General features: G+C 45.4%; 1 long non-coding RNA gene across 1 annotated transcript in view; it reads left to right on the top strand.

Annotated features, from left to right (window-relative positions):
• Positions 1-10,181: 10,181 nt before the first annotated feature.
• The window catches only part of LOC310850464, a 33,726-nt gene continuing 16,580 nt past the window's right edge, over positions 10,182-27,327 (top strand). Inside the window, exon 1 of the long non-coding RNA XR_014567344.1 lies at positions 10,182-10,240. This is a non-coding gene — a long non-coding RNA (uncharacterized lncRNA). The remainder of the gene's footprint in view (positions 10,241-27,327) is intronic.

Consider the following 27,327-nt stretch of genomic DNA (forward strand, 5'->3'; position numbering starts at 1 on the left):
GGGGTATTCAGAGGCCAGTAAAGTTGGCCATCCAACCTCTGCTAAAAAGCCTCCAAGGAAGAAGAGTCCACCTCCCTCTGAAGAATCCCTCTGGAGCAGAAGGAAACGAGCTTGGTCCACCTCCCACATGACAGCCCTACAGATTTTTGAAGATGGCTCTCCTATTGCCTCTAACTCTTCTCTTTTCCAGGATTAACATACTCATTTCCCTCATCTGTTCCTCATAAAGCTTGGTTTCCAAGACACTTTATGTTCTTGGTCACCCTTTGCACACGTTCTAGCTTGTCAATATCCTCCTTAAAATGTGGTGCCCAGAACTGTGGGAGTTATTTATATTTTTATTTATTTATACATACCCCACCTGACAGGACTCAAGGTGGCTTACAGATAAAAACAATAATCACTAAAAACATAGAAAAATCAAATAATGAAAAAAGCAACAAAACACTGATAGAATTAAAAACTATATACATATACAAAATAGGTTTAAACCATACAAATAGTTGAAAAAAGCATGGCACCAGCTCTTTAACTAAAGCAGTCAATTCCCAAAAACCTGTTGGAACAACAAAGTTTTCACCTGCCGGCAGAAGGACAAGGAGGGAGGCGGCCTACTTTTTATAGGAAGGGAGTTCCAAAGTCCGGCAGCAGAAACTGAGAAGGTCCTCTACCATGTCCCTACCAAGTGCACCTTTGACGGTGGCAAGACCAAGAGAAGGGCCTCCCCTGAAGATCTCAAAACCTGGGCAGGTTTGGATGAGGGAGTGCAGTCTTTCCGATAGCTTGGATCTAAGCTGTGTAGGGCTTTATAAGCCATAACCAGCACTTTGAATTGTGCCCAGAAACAGACCCTTAGCCAGTGGAGCTGTTCTATTAAGAGAGTCCTATACTTCCCAAAACTAGCCCCAGGCAGCAATATGGCTGCAGCTAATTGAGTTGAAGTTTCTGAGTTCATTTCGAAGGCAGCCTTGTGTGGCGCATGCTACAGTAATCCAAGCAGGATGTAGCTAAGGCATGTCTCACTGTGGCCAAATCAGACATCTCAAGGAACGGGGGCAGCTGGCGCACTAGCTGTAATTGTGCAAATGCACTGCTGGCCACCACAGGGACCCGGGCATCCATGCTCAGGGCTGAGTCCAGGAACATCCCCAAACTGCAAGGCTGTGTTTTCAGAGGAAGCGCAAGCTGAGTCCCTGTTCCCTCTGTCTTGTCTGCGTTAAGTTTCAGTCTGTTCAGCCTCATCCAGTCCATTCCTGAGGATAGACACCGGTTGAGAACCGAGATGGCTTCCTTGAATTTTCATAGAAAGGAAAAATAGAACTGAGTGTCATCAGCGTACTGGTGGCATCCAACCCTGAAACTCCAGACAGCCTCTCCCAAGTGGTTTCATGTAAACGTTAAACAGCATGGGGGACAGAACCAAACCCTGAGGGACCCCACGGGCCAATGGCTAAGGCATTGAACAGGAGCCCCCCAGCATCACCACCTGGGTTCGGCGCTCCAGGAAGGAACAGAGCCACTGTAGAACAATGCTTCTAAGTCCCATCCTAGCAAGGTGGCCCAGAAGGATACCACAGCAGAACCACTAGGGACACACACCCCTGTCCAGTTCTCAGCGTAAGTCATTCACCAAGGCGACCCAAGCCATCTCTGGGTTCATCATAGGAGCCAACTCCTAGGGGCCAAGGGGTCTTCGGCCCCCCAATAAAATATTTGAGGGTGCAGAGGGCCCTCAAGTTGAAGGGCTTTCCCATTCAAATGGTGTGCGTGCACTGCGTCATGTGATTCATATGCAGGTCAGGGCTTACCTCAATGTTTTATTCAAATTAGCACCCCGGGACTCAGCTACATTTCCTCTTGTAGCTTTCCCCTGGTTGGCGGGGGGGCGAGGGAAGAGAACCACTCTTTAGCACTCACATGGCAATTTGGGTTTTCTCTGGATTTACATCTGGAAGAACTCGTGGGTTTTCCCTGGGAAAGGAGTGGGGTGAGGGGAGAACCGCTCAGACCCCTGTTTTCTAGGCACGGGACATGCAGAAGTGTGGATGATCCCTCAGTCCCATAGCCAGGCCTGAAACCTAATTGAAATGGGTCGAGATAATCAGTCTCCTCTGGAAACCCCTGGAGCTAAGATGTTTCATGCAGTTTTGGGCTTAAGGGAGTCCCATGGTGAGTGGTCATCGCAGCATAGTAAGACAGGCCATCTTCAGGGCCCCATTTCATCAGGTGTCTCTGGCTTCCCACACTCTGAAGTTCAATGGGTGGCAGTGGGAGAGGGGATGTCTGTGAGGAGCTTTTCCCCGTCAAGGGTTACCTGGCAGCAGCCTCAGTGTGCATTTCATCTTTACATTTATACCCTGCCTTTCTTTCCAGGATCTCAGGGCAGCGGACATTGCATTCCTCCTCTATTTTATTTTTGCAACCACCCTGTGAAAGAGGCAGTGACCGATCCAATATCATCTTGTGTGCTTCTTGGCTGAGCAGACATATGAACCTGGGTGGGACCTTCCCACTCCTGGTCATAACCTTTTTATTGTTTCAGTGCTGCTGTTTTATTCCTCAGTTATTTTAGTCACTGTGTTATTGTTGCTTTAGATTTTATTGTCTATTGCTTTGTCAGCCATCCAGGAAACATTCTTTACTCTGAAAAAGGGCCCAAATTATCAAAATGAATTTCATTGGGGAGAAATGTAAGGTTCTGCATTTGGGCAGGAAGAACCAGATGCAGAAATATAGGATGGGAGACACCTGGCTTCCCAGTAGTACATGTGAAAACGATCTAGAGGTCTTGGTGGACCACAAGCTTAACATGAGTCAATAGTGTGATGCAGCAGCAAAAAAGCTAATGCTTTTCTAGGTTGCATCAACAAAAGTCTCATGTACAGATCAAGGAAAGTTATAGTACCACTTTGTTCTGCCTTGGTCAGACCACACCGGAAATATTGTGTCCATTTAACAAGGATATTGACAAGCTGGAACATGTGCAGAGGAGGGTGACCAAGGTGACCAAACCTTATGAGGAACAGTTGAAGGAGTTATGTTTACCCTGGAAAAGAGGAGACTGATAGGGGATATGAGCCAATGAATTCAGGTTATAGGAAAGGCGATACATCTGGAAGAACTTTCTGGTAGTAAGAGATGTTCAATTCCACAATGGACTCCCTCAAAAGGTGACAAACTCTCCTTTAAGCAGGTTTTTCAGCAGAGGTTGGATGGCCATCTGTCATGGATGCTTTAGTTGAGATTCCTGTATTGCAGGGGGTTGGACTAGATGACCCTTGGGTCCCTTCCAACTCTACAATTCTAAGATGAAAATGAAAGAGCTGGGTGTCACCTGAAAACATGGAAGATGGTGCCACATGCTAAAGTTGCACGAGGTGACCTTTCCAACGCTGCAATTCTGTGATTCTGTGATCCTATATCAATTTATGGATGTAAGAAGATCTTTTCCAGCATCCTGTTCTCACAGTGGCCACCCAGATGCCCCACATGCGGAACCCAGAAGCAGGTCCTGAGTCTAAAAGTCCCCTCCCCTCCTGTGGGATGTTAATGGTGCTGAGAGTTGTTAGGAGCCCCTATTCCTCTCCCAGAGCTACATTCATTATTCACAGAGAACTTTGAAGACTGTAGCTCTGTGCCACAATTTTCAGTACCCTTTACAAGCTACCCTTCCCAGAATTCTTGGGGGGGGGAGCCATGTTTGATTAAAGTGGTATCATAGTCCTTAAATGTATGGTGTGAACATAGCCATAGTGTGAGACATCTATAATTCCTTCTTCTTCTTTTTTACCCTGGAATGTGTGAGAAGCATAGACCCTCACAAAAGTTTTAGGCTTGGCACATATCTGCACTTGGAGAAGATGGAGAACGTGATCTAATGCATGGTTCGGCTGATTAATTCACTAGTGGAAGTTGATTAAAGGCCAAGGACTACCTGATACATTGCAACATCCCTGCCTCTTCCCTTTGGTGAGTGAGAATGACAACATTCTCTCCCCTCCTGATAGAGCTCCGCAGGCATCTCTTAGGTCCTCAGCGCCATGTGTGAATCTTCTCAGGGATCAAGGGAAGCCCCTGAAGCGACGGTCAATAGCTGTTGTGCTTGATTCAGTCACATGACCATGTTTTGTGTTTCTTTCTGAAGTAGAACTATCTCTGTTGATTTAATTAAGAACCTAAGAAGGTTCTTCAGGCCAGTGACCCATCTCGTTCAGCATCCTGTTCTCAGTGGCCAACCAAATGCCTGTGGAGAACCAGCAAGCAAGACCTGAACACAAGAGCACTCTCCCCTCTTGTGGTTTCCAGCTAACAAGCAGCGCATGGCTAGCAGTTCCTGATAGCCTCATCCTCCATGAATCTGTCCATTCCCCTTTTAAAGCCATCTAAGTTGGCAGTCATCGCTGCCTCCTGCAGGATTGAGTTCCATAGTTTAACTATGTGCTGCATGAATAAGTCAGTTCTTTTATCTGTCCCAAATCTTCTTTGGAGGTCCATGAGTTCTAGGGGTAGGAGAAAGGAAGGGAACCTCTTCCATACCCACTTTCTCCAGCTCCGTACAGGAGAGGGGCAAGGCTGCGGCATCGCTGCCACCACTACCACTCCACTCCTGGGTCAGACCTGGCTCAGGAACAGAGCTGCAGCTAGGTGTGAGGAAGCACTAATGAGGGAGTTGGGGAAGGGCAACCTGGCCACACACCCTCTCAAAAATGTGCCCGGGGCCGCAGCCTCCCCACTCCTTCCCCCCAACACTACATCCCTGCTGCAGCCAGATCCTCAGGAATTCCTGTTCCGTGTCTTGCCTCTCCAAACTCTTGAAGAACCAGGAGTCCCATTTTGTTCTCTGGAGGGAAACCCTTTTGAACCATCTCTCTCTATCCCCATGCACTGCACTTTGTTTGAATTTGATATAAATTATTGTGGTAGCTGACAGACCTCTCACATGTAACCCTCAGTTATCATGTGTGTATTCCATCTTCACAGCCACTTCACGGCCCGGAGAGCTAATGGAAGAACCAGATATTGCCCCTTGCTATCAGTTTTGTCCATGCTCCCCACCTCCTTCAAAGGCCTTGTGGAAAAGGCTGGCGTAGCCTGACATGTTTTTTACCAGGTGGAAATTTTTTCTGGATTCTTGCATGCGGAGATCATTCAGGACACACAATCCAGACAGCCTTCTCCATCTAAAGAGCTTAGAGAAATTGAAATGGATGGGCAATGCAATCAAAAGCTGGGAATCCCACTCCGCTGCCAACCTTTGTTAATTGATTGAGTTGGCTATTAACATTTAAAAAAAAAATACCTCCCAATGCAATTGATTTATCCATTGAGCTCAAACTGTTCCCAAGTGTCTGGGCTCTTAACTGAGTTAAGGCAAGGAGAGGAATGGCGCTGCACGAAATGCTGACATTCAGGATAAAGGAGGGAAAAGTGAGGAGAGTGCGGTGCCTTCCATTTAGATTTAAAAATAGCAACGGAATTAGCTAATTAGATCTCTCCAGGGAGCAAATTCCAACAGGGAGAAAGCCAAGCTGAAGCTGCAGGAGACCAAACCACAAATGTGCAGGGGGAGAGACTGCAGCAAACCGGGTGGGGCTGGGGGAGTAGGGGGTGGGAGCACCAGCTACTCCTCCCAACCAATCACTCCATCTTTTGTATTCCTCTTACACCCTGCAGCCCCCTCATATTTGCAAAATTTTGATTGCAAGTTCTTTGGAGAAGGGGCATCTCCCTAACCATTTACATTGTATTGCAAAGTGACACATGTCAACACTGTGTGCTAGCCAGTGTTAGTCCTCCTCAGAATTGTTGTTGTTGTTTAGTCGTGTGCGACTCTTCGTGACCCCATGGACCAGAGCACGCCAGGCACTCCTGTCTTCCACTGCCTCCTGCAGTTTGGTCAAACTCATGCTGGTAGCTTCGAGAACACTGTCCAACCATCTCGTCCTCTGCCGTCCCCTTCTTGTGCCCTCCATCTTTCCCAACATCAGGGTCTTTTCCAGGGAGTCTTCTCTTCTCATGAGGTGGCCAAAGTATTGGCGTCTCAGCTTCAGGATCTGTCCTTCCAGTGAGCACTCAGGGCTGATTTCCTTAAGAATGGATCGGTTTGATCTTCTTGCAGTCCATGGGACTCTCAGGAGTCTCCTCCAGCACCATAATTCAAAAGCATCACTTCTTCGGTCATCAGCCTTCTTTATGGTCCAGCTCTCACTTCCATACATCACTACTGGGAAAACCATAGCTTTAACTATACGGACCTTTGTTGGCAAGGTGATGTCTCTGCTTTTTAAGATGCTGTCTAGGTTTGTCATTGCTTTTCTCCCAAGAAGCAGGTGTAGACCTGTGGAAATCAGTGGACTTCAGCAACATGAGCTGATTGATTCCAGTGAGAGTTGTCAGGAGACCCATTTTTACTCCTCAGAGCTACAATTCTCAGAGTGTTTTAACAGTCAAGCCCCTTTCCCTGGGAAATCTGAGAATTGTAGCTCTAAGAGGGGAGTAGGGGTCTCCTAAGCTCCCGGCCCCTTAATAAACAACAGCTCCCATAATTCTTTGGGGGAAGCCATGACTCTTTGAAGTAGTATCATGCTGCTTTTTTGCAATCTGTATTCTTTTTTTTTATTAAAGATTTTCTTGATTTACAAAAGTGTGTGCAATGTCTCTCGTATCATGCTGTTTTAAATGGATGGTGTCAGTATAGGGTTGCCATATTTGACTTGTCAATTGACTTATCTAAGAGCTGCCTTTGGGAAATTCCCCCCAGACTTCAATGGCACCTTTGAAATCTTGTTAATGTCCAGGAAATGTGGTCTGATGCTGGCCATTGATCCATCTAGTTCAGTAGATTCTACACTGACTGGCAGAAGCTCTTCAGGGCTCCCACCAGGATGTACCGTATTTCAAGAGAATTTGGCAGTGCTGCAAGTTCTGCAATTTCCATGCTGGTGGCAGGCACACCCTCCCCACCGCCACCCACCTACATCCTTCCTAGAAATTAGCCCAGGGCTACTAAGAATGGCTGTGGCATTGAAGGAAACAACTGCTGAAATGTAAAGTTTGCATGCCTCAGGTTGCTCTAACGCAAGAGACCATTAGTGAGGGTGAAATGTTCTATGTACTTTTGTAACGCAATACAGTGGTACCTCGGGTTACATACGCTTCGGGTTACATACACTTCAGGTTACAGACTCCGCTAACCCAGAAATAGTGCTTCAGGTTAAGAACTTTGCTTCAGGATGAGAACAGAAATCGTGCTCCAGCAGTGCGGCAGCAGCAGGCTTCCCCATTAGCTAAAGTGGTGCTTCAGGTTAAGAACAGTTTCAGGTTAAGAACGGACCTCCGGAACGAATTAAGTACTTAATCTGAGGTACCACTGTAAAATCTTTAATAAAAACATTTTAAAAAACAAAACAAAACTGTGCTTCCACATAACTCTTGACATAGCACCATGTGATCCAGCCATGCCGGGTTCCATCAACAAGATCTATAGTCTTTATTTGCTAGTAAGTCCTATCCAGCAGACAGTCCTTTGCAGCATTAATTAGTAGCTTCTGTCTTGCTGGTTTTGCCTCTTGTATTGCTTCCTTCCTGTTAAGGAAGGAAGGAAAACTGGTGAATTGCTGCAATTGTGTGACTCAGGGTTGCCTAGCTGGACCAACAGTCTTCCTATATTTGATTATTTACAAAACTGGTCACGGCATAGCTGGAAAAGGGCCAATAGATACTAGAAGAGTGAGAGGGAAAATCTAACCACCTTTTTTCTCTCCAGTCTCTCTGGAAGGCAAAAGTGACCTTTCCATCCAGTATCAAAGCCAAAGGATTTAATCAGTTAAGAAGAGGCAATTGGTGACTTGGTGGTATGTATGAGAGAAAAACAGACAGCCTCTTTACATGGTGGAATCAAGGGGCGTGCTCTCTCTCTCTCTCCTTTGTGTCATGCTGTTAAAGGTTGCACTGAGAACAACAAAGGAGTAGATTGTCCAGCACACCTGGGCAATGCAGCAAGGGCGGGGGCGGGGGGAACCAATGACGATGACAACCCACGTTGCTCTTGGGTGGTGGCTTCCTTTCCCTTCAGTAATGCCAAGGTTGATGAGTCGTTTCAAAGCAGCCTTGAACACCCGAACAATCATTTCCTCGTTGACGCAACTGCCAGGGCCTTTGATTAGCAAGATGGTCAGGACTCCTGGCTGGGCACTGGGTTGCTCTTCTTGTGATGAAGCATTTATAGAGTGTCCTGGTGTTTTTAAAGAACTCTGCAAACATTATCTCTATAACCCTTACAGATACCAAGCAAAACCAACTAGTATTATGATTCCCAAGTGTCAAATTTTAGGAAGCGGAGCAAATTCTTAGCCAAATCGAGGTTTTATTTGTTGAAAAAGATGTAGGCGCTGTCTCCTGGCAGAACACCTAGGGCACTGCAAAATAAAACAATGCCAAATGTGATTTTTTTAAAATGGGGAATAAAGAAATAAGTGCACATTGAAATCTGGATAAGGAAGGAATAATGTTGGTACCAGGCAGACCTTTATGGGGAAATTTTCACACTTCAAGGGATGTTTTCACCTTGATTTGCCAGATAAACTGTTGTCCAGGCATAGGCAAACTCGGTCCTCCAGATTTTTTGGGACTACAACTCCCATCATCCCTGACCACTGGTCCTGTTAGCTAGGGATGATGGGAATTGTAGTCCTAAAAAAATCTGGAGGGCCGAATTTGCCTATGCCTGCTCTTGCCTGTATGGCAGAAGGGTTAAGGGCATGCTCTCAGGCTGCTTTTCCCAACCTAGTGTCCTCCAACTGTTTTGGACTACAACTCCCATCGTTCCCAGGCAGCATGTCCATATGATGCTAAGGTTGCTTTAAGGCAAGCAGTGCCTGACAGTAAAGTTTGACATAAACTGGTAGCATTTAACGATGTGATGAACATTATAAAAAGAAGGAAACTGTTAACAAGGCTTATTAATAAAGTCATTAGCTCTTTATGCATTTTGTAAGGTTGCATTCAGCTAAGTCCTACTCAAGGCAGCACCACTTGTCCATTAACTTAAGTGGGTCTGCTCGAAGTAGGACTTGCATTGAATACTACCCTAAACTGAGAGAGAAATTCACCTGCATAACAAAGTTCTATTAAACATAGAATGTCCACCGGTTACTGCACTTTTGTCATATTCTATGTAGAGATGCAGCAAAGAAATCATGGGTTTATTTCACTCGTCTCCCAGGAGGTCAGCTCACCCTTCCCCACACCCCTTATCTCTCTGCCCCCACTGCAAGGCTGCGCTTGAGACAGACCTCGGCCCGCCCCACATTCGCCTGTGTGTTGCCAGTGGAGTTGCATTATGGCAACAGGCTGAGTGCCAGCATTTGTCAGGAGAGAGAGAGGAAGAGAATGGGGATGAGGACGCAGCTTCCAACTGGCAGGCGATGGATGGCAGGTCAGCCTCCGAGGGCGGGCTGGGCTCTCTTGGCCTTTGGCCACTCGCTCCCCTGCCCCTTGCTGCTGCCCAGTCAGCTTTTGGCAGAAGCTGCACAGAAGATAGAGTTGGTTTTCAGGGCCTCCTTCCTCATTAAAAGAGGAGTTTATAATGAAAACAAAAGCACGTTTCAGGCCAAACAGAGCTTTCTCCGCCTGCTTTCTGCCAGAGACTTGGCAGGCGGTTGCAAGGGCGCTCTCTCTCTCTCTCTCTCTCTCTCTCTCTCTCTCTCTCTCAGTTCCTTGGTCACTGCCCTTTCAGGGCTCTGGTTATAATGAGAGGAGGCCTCCAGTCCCTGCCATACCCCACACCGGAAATCTTCCCCATATGTTGACGTGACACCCCGACCTTGGAAGAAGAAGAAGAAGAGGAGGAGGAGGAGGAGGAAGAGGAGGAGGAGGAGTTTGGATTTGATATCCCGCTTTATCACTACCCGAAGGACTATCCTCCCCCACAACAAACACTCTGTGAGGTGAGTGGGGCTGAGAGACTTCAGAGAAGTGTGAATAGCGCAAGGTCACCCAGCAGCTGCATGTGGAGGAGCGGAGACGCGAACTCGGTTCCCCAGATTACAAGTCTACCGCTCTTAACCACTACACCACACTGGCTGGAGAAGTGAGACGTGCAATCCCAGAAATTGCAACCTCTGACGTTCCATGCAAAGTGAACATGGTGGTGATGTTGTCAAAGTGAGCCCTTTGCTGGCCTCAGTGCCCCATCAAATAGTCACCTTCTGGAGAAGGTCCTGGTGGCTTCATATACCAGGTCTGTCTCATTCCCATATATAGTTTCAAACCCAACGTATAGGTGATCAAACACAGGCAACTCCCCATTGAGGCAGGGCTTATGTTCCGTGGCACCGCGTGTTTAAGTGAAATTGGGAACACAATCGAAAAAGCCAGCAAACACCCTCTAAACCTCATGGGGAAAAACCCAAACCACCAAACTCCACTGCAATTGCTCCCTCCTAACCTCCTTGCTGAAACTCTAATTCTCCACAGGCCTCAAAGGTCAGTGCAAAGGCTGCTGGGATTGCACTTGCAAAGGGCCTTGGGATTGCTAGGTGCCATTTTCACACCGTGTTTGCCTATTTTGTGCCTTTTAGGGCTGTTTGTTCCGTTTCTCAGGCCACTTCTGGGTTTGCAGCAATGCGCGTGTGCACAGTTGCGCTAGCATGTTACTGAGGATTCTGGGATGTGATATAGGAAAGGCAAGTTCAGGTGTAGCCTTGCTGGGCTTCAGTGCTACCGAGTGTGAACCAGGACTGTGTACTGGAACAGCCATGGACAGGCGTTCTTTTTTACTAGATTGCCCAAGGTCTATCAGATAGAGCCAGGAGCAGAAGACATACAGTATATGTTATTGGTTTGTTTGTTTATTATGCATCTTATGTTCTCATTTTGCGTTTTTATGTTGTGAACTGTTCAGTGATCTTCAGATAAAGGGCGGTATACAGTTTTAACAACAACAACAACAATCCTGTGTGCACACTCCCATTTACTCTGCATGCAGTGGATTCCCACGACCGGTTTGTGAAGCCGTGTCCACACATGATGTTAGCCACAATCTGCACCCATCCTGTCATACTTGGGAAATGCTCCATTTTGATGCCTTTTGGTCCAACCCAGCTTCCATTCGATTTGAAAATGTAAGCCATGTGAAGACATCCATGCCTCTTCTCTGCCCAGCAGTGCAGACAGATGGAGGCAACGTGGAAGCACGTGCAACTGTACTAATGTGTACAATGATGTGCAAATGCAATTTGAAACACGGGGGTGGGGTGGGGAGACGCCGTTGCCTTTTAAGCCAGTAATGTAGACCCAGCTGTAGTTAGAATTAAAGAGCCAGTGTGGTGTAGTGGTTAGAGTGTCGGACTAGGACCTGGGGTTCAAATCCCCCCTGCTCTTGGCCATTCAGCTCACTGGGTGACCTTGGGCCAGTCACAGCCTCTCTGCCTAACCCACCTCATAGGGTTGTTGTGAAGATAAAATGGGGAGGAAGAGGACTATGTATACTACCTCAAGCTCCTTGGAGGAAAGGTGGGATAAAAATGCACCAACCAACAAATTATAAATAAGGATGCACCTGAGTTCTTTCACAAACTTACTTGCTCAGAAAACTAGATGCAGAACAGCACCCTGGCATCAGAAGCCTGCATATGTACCATAGCACACATGAGGGTGGCAATGACTCCATCTTTGTGACTGACTTGTGATTCTCTCGCCAAAGAAATTTGGCTTCAATGGAGTGTGCGTGTGTGTGTGTGTGTGTGTGTGTGTGTGTGTTGGGACACGCCTCATTCTTCCCTGGAATTTTGACCCTTCCTTAGAATCCCTTCCTTTTAAAGATTAATGAAGATAGGTTGTCTGTGGTACGGTAAAGGCACTCTGCACATGTTCAGAGGCACACCTTGTTCTTGTAAAAACCACTTCATGCGTTCCAGATCCAAACCCTGGCACTGAAATGACCTTACGAGGCCAAGCTCAAATTAAGCCATGCTACAGGTCCCCTTCAACCCCAGCCTGGGGACTTTTTATCCTGGAGGAGAGTTCCCAGCATCTGACCACAGAGAGTCTGTGGCTGTGGTGGTTGGGAAGAGTAATTCTATGATGTCCCCTTTGGCACACCAGGCGGTTCTCTGCCCCCCCCCCCCAAGAGACTGCAATCTATGGGACCCTTTCTCCTCCTGAGTCAATGTGTCTTTTTGTTTGTGCTGGTGGGGTTCGAAGCCTGTCAGCCAGCAGGGACAATACTTCCCATTGTTCCTTTTCAGCAACATCTGACTGCCCCAAGTTGGGGGGGGGGGGGAGAGACTAGAGATGGTCTGTGCAGAGAATGGAGGATTGGGGGGAGAGGGGAGGTAAGGCAGTGACACAGGGACAAAGGCCCTTATCCACAGAGAGGGCAAGGTGAGGTGGCTGGACTCTGGGTAGCTGGAAGGGCTACAGGGAAGGTCTGGTTCTTCCAGGCAAACCTCCTAAACTGGCTGCCAGCACCTAAAGGTCCATTTTCAGCAGTGTGGCACCAGTTTATTCCTGGTATGAATCTTAACGACCCATCGCTTTTACTGCCACCTTTCCTTTTGAAGGAATTCCTTGACTTCAGTTAATTATTTTGATGCAGCTTAATCCATGGTGCTTCACACATATTCTGCTTTTACTCTCATTCCCAGGTAAAGTTTACCATGTTCTGTATTACTTAGTGCAAGCATGGCGGGGGGCAGGGAGGGGGTTTGTTGTGTTTTCTTTCCCCCCCACAATTTGTTGTTTTTAATCCTGACATGTTTAATATTCCAACAAAGAGAGGAGGAGCTTTGCATGCTGCCCTTCCTTCTGATGTGGGGCTTTATTCTGAAACTCAATTCAACCCAAAGAGGAGGGGCGGCTGCCATGCAAGAGCATTAATGAAGGGGGCAAGGGAGCTGACTCATCACAGGGCTCAGTAGGATGTCATGGGTAAGCTGGTGAACATCTATCTTTGATTTAGGGTGACCACCATGGGCCCTGCTTCACTGCCCTGTAGTCTGATAGGGCTGTCAGAGGACAGCAGTCTTCTGTTTGAAGAGATGTCTGTTCCCAAGGTAAAGAAGCCTAAGGAGGGAGGGCAGTGGCCTTGGAGTTGGTGCTAAGCAACAGTGAACAGCACCTGAACAGCAAGGCCACAGGACTTTTCCCTGCTAGGGAAAGATGTATTTATTCTTTGCAGGATAGCAAGAGACAGCATGAGACTCTCAGTCTCAGCACTGCAGGTTCGAGCCCTGTGTTGGGCAAAAATATTCCTATTTTGCAAGGGGTTGGACTAGATGACCCTCGTGGTCTCTTCCAGCTCTACAATTCTTTTTCTAAGTTTGCATCTACGCATGTAAATTACTGTATGCAATTTAAATCCTGATAGGTAGCCTTTTTTGTCCTTTTTGGTTACATGTTGCTTTTGGCAATGCACAATTGGCCACTCTAATTTAATTGCATCTAAATATATTTATTTTATTTATGTTTTATTTCAAAAATGTGTGCACTGCCTGGTTATTAAAAAACCCTCAAGGTGGTTTACAAAATTTGACAGGGATGTGATCAGACCAACTAGATTTCCGCCTGTCAGCGGGACATCCCAACAGACCCAAAATACAGGGTCTTACCTGCTCTGTCACCTTTAATCACAGCTTGATCTGCACAAATCAGGGTGGAGAGAAGCCCTCTTTAAGTGAGACCACATTTGAAGCAAGTTGCCTTGCTGCCATCTGCAGCATGAGATATGGGCACTGTGGTGATGTGTTGATGTTACAGGTGGTGGGCACATCCTTTTGCTTCACCGGGCTTCATATTTATATCAGGCCACTTCTGGCTTCCCATTCCACCAGCATGCAGAAGAGGGAGAGATGGGAAGAGAGACCAGCAGCTCCAGCAGGCTCCTCCATTTTGAGAACTCTTTCCATCCCAGCTAGTCTTGAGAACAGAGGAGATAGGAAACCTGAGGCCTGCGGGCAAAATGCAGCCTCAGGCCTCTTTATCTGACTCTTGGAACTCCCACCAGGCCACACCACTCACAAATCCTGCTCTGTAGGATGTATGGCTGGGATGTGTCCTTGCTCTCTGATAATGCCTGTTGCTTCCCTTGAGGAAGATGGAGCAGGGTGGGCAAAAACATGGTTCTGCATGGTGAGAATGTAGCCTAATGTAGTAAGAGGCAGATCCCTTTGCTCTGCCCACTTTTCCTTCAGGACCCACCCACCAGTGACATGTGGCCTCTAGAAGGTTACCTATGAGGGAATGTGGCCCTTGGGCTTTTCCAGCCTCATCCCTCCCCTCCCCTTTTTGAGTGTGTGTCTTTTTCTTTCAGAGTGTAAGCCGATGGGCAGAGAGGGCCTTGTCTTTATTGATTGTATATCAACCATTTTGAATAAATAGCACTTTTAAGTACATACGTTTTTCTCAACAACGAACGGTTTTACTAAGAGTCTGGAAAAGGAGCTAGTTGACATTTATTGTAACAGTAGTTTGGGGTGAAAAGAAATAGATTTCGAAACAGTTTTAGCAGTTGACTACAAAGGAGACAGAGATATGAAAGAAACATGGAAAAACACATCTGTTTAAACCTAATCTGGAGTGATTGCCTGCTTCTCCAAGGCCTTGCAATAAAGTCACTTCATCTCACGCACTCTAGCCCATTGCCAGGAGAGCTTCCAGCCTGCTTTAAATACAGTGGTACTTCGGGTTACATACACTTCAGGTTACATACTCTTCAGATTACAGACTCCGCTAACCCAGAAATAGTACCTCAGGTTAAGAACTTTGCTTCAGGATGAGAACAGAAATCGTGCATCAGCGGCACAGCGGCAGCAGGAGGCCGCATTAGCTAATGTGGTGCTTCAGGTTAAGAACAGTTTTAGGTTAAGAACAGACCTCCAGAACGAATTAAGTTCTTAACCCGAGGTACCACTGTACATACATACACCTGCACATCAGCCAGGTGCTGAAAGCACAGGGGTCTGTCGAAAGTTGGCAATCCCAGCAAGGGATTCCTATAGATTTTAGTGCCCGCAGGCTAGGATGCAGATCCAGTTCAGAGTCCTCTTGCTATGAGTGTTTGTTTTCTCCCTTTCACTTCTGGCAGAGAAAACCCAAAGGCCACAAGGCAGACCTCACCAGCGCTTGTCTTTTTCTGGCCCTTAGCCAAACCAACTGAAACAACACTCCCAGACCCTCCCCAAGCCCCCCCCCACACTTGTAATGGGCTGTTAACTTTAAAGCCCAATTAGCAGGCCTTAAGTGTCAAAGCTGTTAACCTTCCCACTGTTGCTTCTCAGACCAGAAAAATCTTGACCACCTCTCTTAATCCCAGCAGGTTTTACTTTTGGCTACCCAGTAACTGGTGTCTAAGCTACACTGCAGGCCTTTGGATTGTGAGGGCTTAGCTGTGAAACATGTAAATTATAATTTTTATTTGAAATGAGAGAAGAGTGCCACTGAGCACATGCAGAGTGTATTATTCTCTCACTCAAGAGCCTATGCAGAGTACATTCTCCTCACTCAAGAATAACCCCTGTTTGCTACCTGGGTTCAAAGAGAAAGAGGTGGGACTTGAGCTCCAGTATCTCTTCTAAAAATTAAAAACAAACCATTGGATTAATGCTATGTTTTTACATGCTCAGAGAAATAAAAAAAAAGGAAGAGAGCTTGGGTTGTTCATAACTTTCCAACAGAATCGCCTTTTCCCAGAGTCTCATTGCTTTCAAGGAAATAAAAAAAAATCCCCTTTTTAAAAGTGAAACCGAAAGGCTCATTGCCAGGGCATGAGAGGTCTACGGCTGCCAGATTAAACTCTGAAAATGAAGGAACTTGGGGAGCCTATGATACACAGTCCGCTCTCATGAACAGTGTCACATGGGAGCCATGGTTAGCAGCAAACACTCCTTTCCCAACCACCGGGGACCAATCCCAGTCCTCGTGAGTCCCATTCTCCCACATTAGCTATTTTTGCAGGTAAGACAGCAGCACCAACACCTGCTTGGAGATAATAACTTGCTCACTCACACCCAGCCTCGCCGAACAAATTTTACTGCCTGAGCCAAAGAACAAGATGGTTCCCCGCCCCCACCATTCCATATGCAGAAGCCAACTGGAGTGGCAGTTAAATCTTATCTCAACCCTGGCAATGGGATTGGGTTCTCCACTGCAGGCTGCTTATGGGAGAATCAGGACAGGACAGGTACCACACAGGGATCAGCCCTCCAACAGTAGCCACGGGGCTGCCTCCGCTGTCCCTCAGCACCTGCCCCCTAGGGAAGTTGCCCCACTCTGTCCAACGACAGGGCCAACCCTCTTCTATCCAGTGGGAGGGGAGGGAAATGGTACAAATAGGAAGAATGTGCAGTGGGAGTTTTTTGCAGCTGGGTATCTGGCAAACCAGAGGGTCATGCCAAAGTATTTGTAGAAATGGTGGGGCTTCAGCAATGATTGGCAGGAAGGTGACACTATGGAGGTTAAGAGATCCAGAAAGGTGCACAGAACTTCCTTTTTGTGCGCAGATCATCCTGGATAAGACATTAGGTGTAACCTCCCACCCATGGCAGGAAATCCACTATCACAGTCCTGAGTGTTGTGGGTATTTTTATGCAAGACATGAAAAAGCCCTTTTGAACTGCTCTTTCTTCCATTGTTTGCATCTGAACAATGCAGAAGGTACATGCAAGTCTTGGGCTACATACATACAATATCCCCCCCCATAAATTCTGGGAACTGTAGTTTATTACTCGCAAAGCTACAATTCCCAGCATCCTTATGACAGTTCCCAGGGTTCTTTGAGGTGGGGGTTGCATGCTTTAAATGTACATACTGTGTGTCGTGTTCTACTATCATTTATTATTATATTTATTTATTTATACAATGACAGTCAACAACCATTTCGCACGGGGTTTCTGTTTTTGGCCCCCACGCGTGTCGGCAGAGCATGTATAAGTGTTCCCCACCCTGCTATACCCCACCCTCATTCCACCCATGTTACACCCTTTTAGTGGCATATTTTGTGACATTCTTGATCGCTTCTGGGTCGGGTGCTGTGTCTGCATGCACATCTTGTGGATGTGCAATAATCAATCATTGCCTGTATTTTGCCTTTTTTCCAGACCAGGACTCAAGGCAGCTTACAGAGAAAAATAGAAAAACACAGATAAAATAGAAAAAGCCAAAGACAGAGAAATGATCATCATTGCAAAGTGTTGTTGTTGTTTAGTCGTTTAGTCGTGTCCGACTCTTCGTGACCCCATGGACCAGAGAACGCCAGGCACCTCTGTCTTCCACTGCCTCCCACAGTTTGGTCAAACTCATGCTGGTAACCTCGAAAACACTATCCAACCATCTCGTCCTCTGCCGTCCCCTTCTCCTTGTGCCCTCCATCTTTCCCAACATCAGGGTCTTCTCCAGGGAGTCTTCTCTTCTCATGAGGTGGCCAAAGTACTGGAGCCTCAGCTTCACAATCTGTCCTTCCAGTGAGCACTCAGGGTTGATTTCCTTCAGTATGGAGAGGTTTGATCTTCTTGCAGTCCATGGGACTCTCAAGAGTCTCCTCCAGCACCATAATTCAAAAGCATCAATTCTTTGGCGATCAGCCTTCTTTATGGTCCAGCTCTCACTTCCATACATCACTACTGGGAAAACCATAGCTTTAACTATACGAACCTTTGTTGGCAAGGTGATGTCTCTACTTCTCAAGATGCTGTCTAGGCCTGTCATTGCCCTTCTCCCAAGAAGCAGGCGTCTTTTAATTTCGTGGCTGCTGTCACCATCTGCAGTGATCATTGAGCCCAAGAAAGTAAAATCTCTCGCTACCTCCATTTCTTCCCCTTCTATTTGCCAGGAGGTGATGGGACCAGTGGCCATGATCTTCGTTTTTTTGATGTTGAGCTTCAGACCATATTTTGCGCTCTCCTCTTTCACCCTCATTAAAAGGTTCTTTAATTCCTCCTCACTTTCTGCCATCAAGGTTGTGTCATCTGCATATCTGAGGTTGTTGATATTTCTTCCGGCAATCTTAATTCCGGCTAGGGATTCATCCAGCCCAGCCTTTCGCATGATGAATTCTGCATATAAGTTAAATAAGCAGGGAGACAAAATACAGCCTTGTCGTACTCCTTTCCCAATTTTGAACCAATCAGTTGTTCCATATCCAGTTCTAACTGTAGCTTCTTGTCCCACATAGAGATTTCTCAGGAGACAGATGAGGTGATCTGGCACTCCCATTTCTTTAAGAACTTGCCATAGTTTGCTGTGGTCGTAACTGAACACTAATAGAATTAAAATAATGTGTAAAATAGAATTAAATCAATAAATAATATTAGCATTCAACATCAGCTGCTGCAGTTACCATTGCAGGAAGTGCCATTACTCCAGGGGCAGGAAGACGTCAGGCTTTGCGGGATCTACTTTGTTTTTTCCTAGGGTCACCAAGTGGAGACTGGTGTAAAAGACTTTGAATTAAATAATCTGAGCCCAGGGATTTGTTTTGAATCTCAGAACTGAATGGAGCACAAAATCCTTCCACACAGAAATCCTCCCAAGACTCCTTCATTTCAGCAGGATGAAAGTGGGTCTCATTTTGCTGTTGCCCCTGTTAAACAAACGGGAGTCAGAAATCCTTGCCGATCTCCTGGAAATCACACAGACCCCGGTCTACCTTCTTCCCATCTGTGGCCTGAGCTAGGCTGTTCTTCTCACTATTCTACCCATCTTCTCCCTTTGCCATTGTAAATCTTCTGCTATTTCGGTATCTTTTCAAAATTTATTTAGTATATGTGTCACTGACCAGTGTATATGTGAAACTGACTAGTTTCTGTCTATGCACAATGCGCTTGGCACCGTGACCCAAATGTAGCCATCCATTTCCAGCAGCAAAACACAACTTCGTGACACAAGACCAACAGATCTTTCGGAGCCGCTCCCCCCCCCCAGGGCAACCCTACTTCCCCACCCCCCAAAGTGGGACAAAGAAGCCTGCGATAAGGGACAAATCGGTGGCACAAAAGCCTTCTCCTTTTAAAACAAATCTGAGACTAATGTGGCCATTGTGCAGGTCTCCATGGAAACACGGCCTGCAAACACACGTAGTAGCTCATGCCCACAGGAGACCCAACTTCTCACTTCTGTGGCTGTGCCCCTCTTTGGGATGAATCAAGGGAGCCTCTGGGGAATCGGGACAGCGCCTGGTCAGGTGCTCAAGATCATCCAGATCTGTGGCTTGGTTCATGAAGGGGTACAACTCTGAGACGAGAAGTCCACAGTTCAAATATCACCCTGAATGGACTCGGAGAACAGAGGAAGCTGCCTTAGTCAGACCAACTGGAGACAACAGAATCCACACTATGCCACTGGATACCAGAATACCATGAACTGGGGGACGAGTGCTGGTGCACTCAGGTCCTGCTTGTGAGCTTCCCACTGGGGCATGCGGTTGGCAACTGGGAGAACAGGATACTGGACAAGATGGGCCACTGGCCAGATTCAGCCATAGGGCTCTTCTTATGTTCTTACAGAAGACACTCTTCCTTGCCCCTGTCTCGGCCCCATTTGCAGTGTGTGATGATGATAAACTCTTTTAAACAGGTTAGAAAGTGAGCCAGCTTTACTACCAAAGAGCACTGTGAAATGCAAACTTGAGCTAAGCTGGTTTTAAAATGGCCTGTTTTAGGAATGTGGGGCAAGTAGAATAGTAGATCATTGTTGAACTGATTCACTTACAAACCCTCTGTTCCGAAACACATAATGAGGTGTGATGTCCAATTTAATTTGTTAAGACTCACCTTCAGGTGATGTATTTAAGGTTGGGGAGTTGAACTCATTGTTTTCTACTGCTGAAGGCATGATGAGGTTAGATTTTCTTCTGGCGATAACAAAGGTACTCTTTCTCAACACAGTCCTTGCCCTTCTGTGGGTGCCTCCTCCCACCCATTCATCTTGAAGATAACATTAACTCTGCTCTTTTTTGGGCAATGGAAATGTCTGATGTCATTACGCTTTTCACTAAAGATAACTTTCTGAAGGGCAAAAGGAACCTTTCACAGGGAACTGAAAACAGCAACAACCCACTGTGACATAGACAGGGGAAAGAAGACTTCAGGCTTGTGGGATCTAATCTGTGGGATCTAAGCTGTTACTCAGAATCTACTTCTGGTTGAGATAAGCCAAACAGAGCCAGATACCAAAATAGTGGTCTGGGGTAGATGGATAATAATAAAAATATTTCTTTATACCCTGCTCTCCTCAGCCAAGATGGGGCTCAGGGCGGCTAATGTCAGGTATAAAAACAATGGATTAAAATACAACTTAAAATGCAGCCTCATTTCAGTGGAAGCCCAGATCAAAAACTGTTTGGGGGGAGAAAACGTCAAGTCTTCACCAACTATCCAGACTGGTCCTACATGGGGCAGAAGAAAGCTAGGGAAGTCCCCAAATAGGGGTTCTATCACATAAGGAAAAGGAAAGTGGGGGAGGGGATCAGGCTGATTCCAAGCCAAAGGCCAGGCGGAACAACTCTGGCTTACAGACCCTGCAGAAAGAAATCAGATCCCGCAGGGCCCTAATCTCATGAGACAGAGCGTTCCACCAGGTCAGAGCCAGTGCTGAAAAGGCGCTGGCCCTGATTGAGGCTAATCTGACTTCCTTAGGGCCCGGGACCTCTAGAGTGTTGCTATTTATGGACCGTAAGGTCCTCTGTGGGGCATACCAGGAGAGGCGGTCCTGTAGGTACGAGGGTCCTAGGCCGTGAAGGGCTTTAAAGGTCAAAACCAGCACCTTAAACCTGACACTGTACTCCACCGGGAGCCAGTGCAGCTGGAAAAGCATTGGGTAAATGTAGTCCCACGGCGAGGATGGTGCAGATGGGGCTCAAGTTTCATACAAAAACCCTACCATAGAGCCTGTTGGTAAATCCCAAGGCCAAAGTAATCCTAGAAAGCACAAATTCCCCTTTTTGCTTACACACACTCTCCTGCCATCCCCAGTCCACTGTGCAAACTTCAGTGACGGAGGCATCTTTGCCCAGACAACGTGCATGTATGTAGCCATGGCAACAGCTGCTGATCATGGATGCCAAAAGTAAGAAGAGGATCAGGAAGGGAAAAGACAGGGAGAGAGAGAGAGAGAGAGAGAGAACTTTTATAGGGTGTTGTGGATTGAAGCCTTTGGGCACCATTAAGGCTGTCAGAACAGAAGCTTATGATCAAGAATGATCAAGATGGGGCGCAACCCACCAGCCTTAAACAAACAGCTGGTTTCCTTAGAGCTGTTGGTGGGGATCCTTCTTTTGATTAAAGACCACATTTCCTTAGAGGTGATCTATTTGGGTTCACAGGACTGCAGTGGACGGGGTTCAAGCCAATGGTGGGTGGGCCACCCTCTTTCTCCTCTTTCTGTCACCCCTGGAGATATGAATTGATCACCTGCAAAGGGCTTTTCCTCACCCTCCTCCCCACTCCTGTGCCAGAGCAAGGACAGTGAGAAGGTGTCCAGGTTATTTTTCTAGGAAGTCTCACTGGGGACAGATATTATTGCTGGGTTCTTCTATCTACTTTCTCCTTGTTGCACACTTCCTCGGAGTATGAAGACAGGGCCAAAGGAACACCATCTAAATGAGCTGTACAACAGTCTGATAAGGCAGGCCAGTCTTATCGTCCCCATATTGCAGGTGAGAAATGGAGGTAATGCTAATGGCCTGATTTCGTAGTTCCAAACCAAAGATTGTCCACTCACACCTTCACATCTTAAGGCTGCTTTAAACCTGCATCTGCCCTAGATGACAGCTGAAGCATCAACAGAGCATCTTCCCATGGAAATGGATATTGCCGCACACGAGCACAGAATTCTGCTTCACTGCATCAGTGTGGACAGAAACCCAGTCCTGTGCCCGACCAGCAAGGACCACGGAAGGGACTGCAGGAGCACCAACCCACACACAAGAAGGCTGAAATAATCCCCCACCAATCTCATGCGCCTGAGCATATGCGTCCCCTGTTTGTATAGTTTGACATGCATGGCTGCTTCGGCTGTTGACGTGCTTTGCAGAAGCACATGCCAGAAATATGTGTACGTGCTGGTTGTAGCGGAGCTGAAGAATGCGCAGGAAGACGGAGGAGCAGAAGCAGCGGTGATTCTGTGCCAGCGGTAGAGAGAGGCTCGCTGGCCCTCTTTGCTCCAAATGGTGCAGAAAGGAGGCCTACTGTGTAGCCAGGAGGAGGAGGAGGAAGATAGGGATAAAGGCCTTCAGGGCCACTCCGACTGCTTGCTGAGCAGGGCTGTTTGTTCCTTTTATCAGAAACGTAAAGGTCTGGTTTGTTTGCTCAAATGTTCGGGGAGCACAGGCTGCCAGGCCAGCGCCACATTGTCTGCTGAGCTAACTTTTAACCTGCGGCCCTCTTTCATCTGCTGCTGCAGCTCCTCCTCCTCCTCCACCACCTCAGGCCTTTGCCGAGGAAAGGCTGCCTGACTGAGCCAAGAGCAGAAGGGTGGAGACAGGGCTGGCAAGGTTGGTGCTAGAGCCACACAACTCTCAGGACCAGCTGCTTCGGTCTAGGTTTGAAAACCTGCCAAACCTGTTTGGTCAGAGACCACATCCTGACCGTCGGATGAAGGAGTGTGCACACTCTCACTAAGATAAAGGGCCAACTAAGTCTTACGCCATTCATGCTCCTTAATTTCATTTAAAAAAGAAAACCACATTTAAATACCATTTACTCAGCAGAAAATGTCTTAATTTTTTTTTTTTATAAAGATATTTATTAGGGTTTTTTATAAAAAATACAAAAATAATAAACAACATTCCTTTTGTCTTAACAAATTTTCAAACCTTTTTGGACTTCCTCACGTTTCCCGTTCAGACTTACATTGTCAATACATTTTTCCAAGCAAATTATCATATAATTTATAGTCGCTCTTTTAAATAATAAATAACAATTCTTCAGCGATTTTGTTTTCTAAAATCTCACTTATCTTCCAATTCAAATCCAAATTGGTGATGGCCAATTTTTTGTGATCAAGCACCCTTCTTAACATTCCACCAAATTACAATATTTTTGTAGATAAATCTTAAATTTCCTCCAGTCTTCTTCAATCTTTTCTTCTCCCAAGTCTCGGATTCTGCCGGTCATTTCCGCCAATTGCATATAGTCCATCAGCTGCATCTGCCATTCTTCCAGTGTGGGTAAATCTTGAGTTTTCCAGTTCTTAGCGATAAGTATCCTTGCTGCCGTTGTAGCATACATAAAGAATGTTCGGTCCTTCTTTAACACCTTCTGGCCGACTATACCCAGGAGGAAGGCCTCTGGTTTCTTAGTGAAAGTATACTTAAATACTTTTTTCAGCTCGTTATATATCATTTCCCAGAAGGCCTTCACTTTCGGGCAAGTCCACCAGAGGTGAAAGAATGTTCCTTCATTTTCCTTACATTTCCAACATTTATTTTCGGACAAGTGGTATATTTTAGCAAGTTTAACAGGGGTCATGTACCATCTATATATCATTTTCATTACATTTTCCTTCAGAGCATTACATGCAGTGAAGTTCAGCCCAGTGGTCCACAACCTTTCCCAATCTTCAAACATAATATTATACCCAATGTCCTGTGCCCATCTTATCATAGCAGATTTAACCATTTCATCTTGTGTGTTCCATTTCAACAGCAAGTTATACATTCTTGATAATATCTTACTCTTTGGTTCTAACAGTTCTGTCTCTAACTTCGATTTTTCCACCTGGAATCCTAACTTTTTGTCATTTTTAAAAACTTCTTTAATCTGAGCATAATGTAACCAGTCTAGCACTTTACCCTTCATTTTCTCCAAACTCTGCAATTTCCAATTGTCACCATCTTTTTCTAATATTTCCCAATACTTTGGCCAATTGGCCTCCATATTGAGTCTCTTCCGGGCCTTAGCCTCCAGAGGTGAAAGCCACCTTGGGGTTTTGTTTTCCAACAAGTCTTTGTATTTTGTCCAGACATTAAATACAGCTTTCCTGACAATATGGTTCTTAAAGGCCTTATTGGTCTTGACTTTATCATACCATAGATATGCATGCCAACCAAATGCATTGTTAAAACCTTCCAGATCCAACACATCCGTGTCTTCAAGAAGTAGCCAGTCCTTGAGCCAGCAGAAAGCTGCTGCTTCATAGTACAGCTTTAAGTCCGGCAGGGCAAAGCCACCTCTTTCTTTCGCATCAGTTAGTATCTTAAACTTAATTCTAGGCTTTTTGCCCTGCCAGACAAATTTAGAAATATCTCTCTGCCACTTCCTGAAGCACTCCGTCTTATCCACAATTTGTAATGTTTGAAACAAAAACAACATCTTTGGCAATACATTCATCTTAATAGCGGCAATTCGGCCTAGCAAAGAAAGTTTCAATTTTGTCCAACAGTCCAAGTCTCTCTTAATTTCAGACCAGCATTTTTCATAATTATCCTTAAATAGACTCAGATTTTTTGCTGTTATATTTACCCCTAGGTACTTAACTTTTTTCACCAATGTTAGTTCTGTTTCTTTCTGAAACCGTTCTGACTCTATGTCTGTCAAGTTTTTCCCTAATACTTTAGTTTTCTGTTTATTTAATTTAAATCCCGCCACCCGACCAAAGTCTTGAATCAATTCCAAAACTCTTTTTGTACTAGATTCTGGCTCCTGCAGGGTCAAAACTAGGTCATCTGCAAAAGCTTTAAGTTTATATTGTTTCGCTCCGACCTGAATCCCTTGCACCAACCGGTCCCCTCTGATAAGATTCAGGAGCACCTCCAGGACTGTAATAAACAACAGCGGGGAAATTGGGCAGCCTTGTCGTGTTCCTTTTTCAATTTTAAACCCTTCCGTAGCCACATTGTTGACTATCAGTTTTGCCTTTTGTTCTGAATATATCGCATCAATCCCGTTTTCAAAACCCCTCCCCACTCCCATTTCTTTTAAATTTCCCTTCATAAACTTCCAAGAGATATTGTCGAAGGCCTTCTCCGCATCTATAAAAACTAACACTGCTTTGGTATTAATTTCTGTTTGCAACAGCTCCAAAATGTCAATAATATTCCTTGTATTGGCAAACATGTGTCTGCCTGGGAGAAAGCCTGCTTGGTCCTTGTGTATTACTTCACTTAAAACTCTTTTAAGTCTGTTTGCCAAAACTTCAGCAAATATTTTGTAATCCACATTTAGAAGGGAGATGGGACGGTAGTTCTTAAGCTGTGTCTTTTCAGTTTCTGATTTTGGTATCAATGTGATAAAGGCTTCTTTCCACGATTCCGGCGCCTTCTTCCCCTCCATAATCTCATTGCTGACCTCCATCAGTGGTTGTATCAGATAGTCATTTAATGTCTTGTAATACTTGGAGGTCAAACCATCCGGCCCTGGAGATTTGCCCAGTTTCATGTTCTGAATGGCAAGTTCGATCTCTTGTCGAGTTATTTTGCTATTCAAGAGTGTTCTATTTTCCTGTGACAGTCTTTTGAGCCCATTTTTTTCCAAGAATTGTTTAATTTCCATCTCATTTTGCGGCCCTTGAGTGTAAAGTTTTTTGAAATATTTCTGGAAACACTTTCTAATTTCCACGGGGTTCTGGATATTTCTTCCTTCAATTTCCAAATTTGTTACTGTATTCAACTTTTGCCTCTTTTTCAACTGCCAAGCCAGCAGTTTCCCACATTTGTTTGCCGATTCAAACGTTCTTTGTCTCATCAACTTAATCTTCCATTCAATTTCCTGATTTATCAATTTAGAATATTGTGCCTGGTGGAGTTTAATTTCTCTCAAGATCGGCTGCGATTTTGGATTTGCTCTTAACTTCTTCTCTAGTTCTTTAATTTTCTCCAAAATCCTGTCTTTCTTTTCATTCTGTGTCCTTTTCTTTATAGAATTCTGTTGTATCAAGAACCCTCTCATGACCGCTTTACTTGCATCCCAGATTGTTCTTTTTTCCACCGTCGTATTCAAATTTATTTCAAAGTAGTCCTTTATAACTTTTTGGGCCTTCTTAATGATCTCTTGATCTCTGAACAAATTGTCATTCATCTTCCATCTAAAGGAACCGGTTGGTACTAGTATCATGTCCATTTTCAAAGCATTATGGTCGGAGCAGGTCTTTGGGCAGATTTCCACTTTTCTCACCTTAGGTGCCAGACCTCTAGAAATCCATATTTGGTCGATTCTTGTCCATGTCAGCTGGGCTTCAGAAAAGAATGTTCCTTCTTTTCCCAAGGGGTTCTTTGTTCTCCATATATCGATCCAGTCCATATTATCTGTCATTTCAAAAAAGGTCTTTGGTAGTCTGCCATCTTTGGTAACATTTTGTCTTTGTGACTTATCCATATTGGTCAATACGATCCCATTCATATCTCCCATCATAATGATGTTATCAAAGTCCAGATATTCCAACATAATCCCTTGCAACTTCTTGTAAAATTCTGATTTCCCTTCATTTGGAGCATAGATTCCTAATATCAAAATTTTCTCTCCTTGATGCTGTATTTCAATTGCCAAAATTCTTCCATGGTCGTCTTTAAATAAAAATTTAGGTGATAGGCTCTCTTTTGCATATATCACCACTCCTCTCTTCTTAACTTTGTCCGAAGATATAAATTCCTGGCCAAGCCTTTTATTTATTAATACTTTTCTGTGGAGCCTAGTCACATGTGTTTCTTGTAAGCAGATAATATCCAATTGTTCCTTCTTTAAAATGTGGAAGATTTTCCTCCTTTTTTCCGGGCTGTTGCAGCCATTAATATTCCAGCTCAAAAGTTGCAGGGACATCCTGGATAAATCTGGTTATTTTCCTTGGGATGGTGTTTGGTTCTGTGGGTCTTTAGAGTCCACAGGTGTAGGTACCTCTGGTGGTTCGGGCCCAGGGAGTAGTTCAAGTCCTTTATGAAGGTCTTCTCCGTGGGCACTCAGAAATTTATCTCTATCTTCCAAAGTTTTAATTTTAATCTTCCTTCCTCTGAAGGTAAAGGACAAGCCTTGTGGGAAATCCCACCTAAAGATGATTGAGTTGCCTCTCAACAATTTTACAAGCTCCAAATATTCAGATCTAAGATCCAACAACTGTTTAGGAATGTCCTTATAAATTTCAGTTCTTCTGTCCAAAATGTCCAGGGACTTCCCGTAGTGAAGGCCTAAAATCTTGTCCCTCTCCTCCTTTGATCTCAATGTTATCAAACAGTCTCTGGGCTTCTCTTTCTTTATAAGTCTTCCAAGTCTAAAAGCTGACACAATTTTAAAGTCTTTTTCCTCTAAATTCCAAAACTTGGAAAATTCTCTAGTCAGGAACTCAGCTAGGTTGCCTTCTTCCACTTCTGGTATTGCCCTTATCCTTAAGTTGGTCTCCCTGTTC

Source organism: Podarcis gaigeae, assembly GCF_964106915.1.
Source record: "Podarcis gaigeae genome assembly, chromosome: 8".
In the NCBI taxonomy this organism is placed as follows: Eukaryota; Metazoa; Chordata; class Lepidosauria; order Squamata; family Lacertidae; genus Podarcis; species Podarcis gaigeae.